This window comes from Orycteropus afer, unplaced genomic scaffold (genome assembly GCF_000298275.1).
Source record: "Orycteropus afer afer isolate SDZICR_OR568_19922 unplaced genomic scaffold, OryAfe1.0 scaffold00602, whole genome shotgun sequence".
Lineage (NCBI taxonomy): Eukaryota > Metazoa > Chordata > Mammalia > Tubulidentata > Orycteropodidae > Orycteropus > Orycteropus afer.
This window is the reverse complement of record NW_006922189.1, coordinates 66,390-70,239: the sequence shown is the minus strand read 5'-3', so window position 1 is coordinate 70,239 and position 3,850 is coordinate 66,390.

Here is a 3,850-nt window from a genome sequence, read left to right as displayed (position 1 = left end):
TGCCACACCGTTCCTCTTCAAACTGTCATTCCCAGCATAGTAGATCAAATTGTTGTCTGATTCAAAATGGCCAAAACCAGTCCATATCAGCTCACTAATGCCAAGGATCTCAATCTTTATATGTTCCATTTAATTTTTGACAACTTCCAATTTTCCTAATTTATACTTTGTACATTCCATGTTCCAATGATTAATGGATACCTGCAGCTGTTTCTCTTCAATTTGAATGGTGCCACATCAGCAAAAGAGGTCTTGAAAGCTTTATCTTATCCATATGAGTAAGGCTGGGTTTACTCATACTATGCAGCTCTTTCCCAGTCTTATTTTGAGAGCCTTCTAACCTAACCAAACTATTTATAAAGTTGTGTGGTGATGTATCAGACAATGTTTCTTTGCTGTTCATAAGGTTTTCCTCAGCCAATTCTTTGGGAAGTGAATGGCCTCTTCCTTCTTCCTAGTCTGTTTCAGTCTGTAAGTTGGGCTGACACCTGTGCACCATGTGCATCCCGCTGGGTTTGAAACACCAGTGGCTTAGCCTCAGTACTCACATCAACACGTCACCATGGTAGGACAAACCGACAGACAAGTTTGTCTCCCTGTTGGAAACCTCTTGTACCACCCTTACCTGGGTCCCTGCAGCTGACTGCTCCTCTGTCCAGATTCTTCAGTCTTTTAATCCCCTTTCTCCTGCTTTCCTTCCCTGTTGCTGTGGGCATGTCTGTGCTCCCTCTCCTCATCTGGAACTCTGCGGCTGACTGGTGGTATAGTGGTTAAGACATTTGGCTGCTAACTAAAAAGTTGGTGGTTTTAATCCACCAGTCACTCCATGGAAGAAAGATGAGGTGATCTGCTTCCCTAAAGATTTACAGCCTTGGAAACTCAATTGGTGTTGCTATGAGTTAGAATTCACTTGATGGCTGGTTATTTTTTGTTGTTGTTTTTTGGTTTAGACATCAACATTACAGAGTCAATGGAATGGAGGTAGTGGATGCAAATGACATGACAGGATAGCCTATAAATTTGGGCACATGTTATACAAGGGATGTGGAAAGGGAAGAATTGGGAATGATGTCTAACTAGGATTGATAAAAATGGTGATGCTGTTGATGTGGAAATTATGTGTAAGTCAGTAAATTAGTTAACTGCTGCTGTGGTAACAAATTACCACATACTTTGTGTTTAAAACAACAAAACAAGTTATGTTAAAATTTTGGATGCATTGTATCCAAAATGAATGTTATTGTGCTAAAATCAAGGTATATGTCTTCTGGAGGATCTAAGGAAGATTTTATTTCCTTGCCTTTTCCAGTTTCTAGAAACTATTCACCTCCTTGACCCCTCTTCTATCTTCAAAGCCAGAAATGGCAAGTGGACTCTCTCACAAAGTCATCTCTGGTTCTGACTTCTCTGCTCCCTTCTTCCTCATTTACAGACCCTTGTGATTAGCTTTTTCTTAGGTATTTCAAGTGGTTTTCACTCAACTGCTAACCTAAAGGTTGGAGATTTGAACCTCCCAGCTGTACTGTGGAAGAAAAAACTGGTAATATTCTGTTAGATTACAGCCAAGAAGACACTCTAGAGCAGTTCTGCTTTGTAAGACTCTGGGTTGCAATGAGTCAGAATCAACTAAAAGGCAATAAATTTCTTTCTTTCTTTCTTTCTTTCTTTTTAACTTTTATTGTGATTTGGGTGAAAGTTTACAGAACAAATTCACATTCTATACAGCAGCTCACATACACTTAGTCTCATGACATTGACTATAATTTCCCACAATGCAAAAACTCCCGCCCTCTTCTGCCTATAGTCACCTCTTCCCTGTGTCCTTCCCTCCCATGCATGCCCCCATGCATACACACACCTTCTATTCTCCCATGATTGTTCTCTCCTAGGAGTGCATCTACCTAATGTAAATGTTCAGCTCATATGCCTGCCTTGTGTTTGGCTGGAAGCCACAGGAATGGGTTCAATTCCAGACCTGAAGGGCAGCTGATGACCATAGTCTCAGGAGTTCCATCTAACTCAAAAGGCTCTACATTTACTTTAGTTTTGGTGATTACATTGAGTCCATTTGGAAATCCAGGATAATATTATTTTAAGATAAATTCATTAACAATTTGTATTGTACTTGACACTTTAATCTTCCTTGCCATGTGACATAATATAAAATATAGGTTCCAAGAATTTGGACATGAGCATCTTTAAAAGCCATCAGTTGTGGTCAAGTCAATTCTGATTCATAGTGACCCCATGTTGTCATGGTAGAATTGTGTTCCACAAGGTTTACAATAATAGATTTTTCAGATGTAGATTATTAAGTGTTTCCTCTGAGATACCTCTAAGTGTACTCTAATCTCTATTCCTTTTTTTTAGCAGCCAAGTACTTTAACTATTTGTACCACCCAGGGATTCCTTGAATTCCTTCCATGTACTTCTATTATTCTGCATATCACAGGCAGGTTATAGCCCAGACAATAACAGGTATTAGAAATTAGCAAGAATGAAAGAAAGGCTAAATTTCAAACATACTACATTGAAAATACTATGTCTGTATCCACACAGAAATGACTAGAAAAGAGTAAGAAACATGGAGAAGCTTAGTATTAAAATTTGCTCCAAACTATTTAAATAATCTTGCTTTCCCAAGTATATAAAAACCAAACTAAACAAAACCCACTGCCATTGAGTCAAGTCTGACTCATAGTGACCCCCATTGGGTTTCCAAGAAGGTAAACCTTTATGAACATAGATTGTCCCATCTTACTTCCACAGAGTGGTGGGTGAGTTAGCAGTCAAATGCCTTAGCTACTGCACCACAAGAGCTCCTTTCCCATGTACATATACTCTTAGAATCACACAAAAATTTACCTTTGAGAGTTAGCCATTTTTATTCCTTGGTTTTTAGTCATATTAGTTTTCTGTTTCTACATAACTTATTATCAGAATCTTGGTGCCTTTAAACCATACCCATCCATTGCAGTTTATGGTTATCATAACAAATTACCACACATGGGGTGACTTAAAAGGAGTCTTGGTGGTATAGTGGTTAAAAGCACTCAGTTGCTAACTAAAGGATCAATATTTTGAAATTGCCAGCCCCACCACAGGACAAAAATCTAGTAGTCCGAATCCATAAAAATATACAGCCTTGAAACCTCTATGGGAGAGTTCTGCTCTGTCCTGTAGGATCTCTGTGAATTGGAATTGACTCAACAGCAATGGGTTTCATTTTGGTTAAAATAATAGCAATTGATTCTCTCACAGTTTTGGAAACTTGAAGTTCAAATTGTCAACCGGGTCTTGCTCCCTCAGAGAATCTGGATGGAATCTTTCCTTTCTCTTCCTAGTTTCACATGGTGTTTAGAGCTTCTTAATGTTCCTTGATTTGTGTAGGTGCATCAATCCAATATCTGCCTCCATAACCACAAGGCTTTTCTCATGTTTGTTGAAACATCTCAAAGGTTATTGCATCAATTTTTGGAGACTTGTTTTTTGCCATTTTGTTCCGTGCAGCTTGAAATTCTTCCTTCAATACCATTGGTTTTTAATCATATGCTATGCCATAAAATACCCCCAATCTATTGTTTCTGGTGCAGTGACTGTATTCCTTCCACATTTTTTAATGCTTCTTGCATCATTCAACATTTTGTCCATGGAATCCTTCAAAATGTAACTCCAGGCTTGAATTTTTCTTTAACTCTTCTAGCCTGAGAAGTCCTGAGCGTATTCTTCCCTTTTGATTTTATAATTTCAGGTCTTTGTGCCTTTCCTTATAATACTTTACTTTGTCTACTGTAGACACCCTATGAAATATTCTGTTCCGTTCTTTCATTGCATCATTTCTTCCATTTCC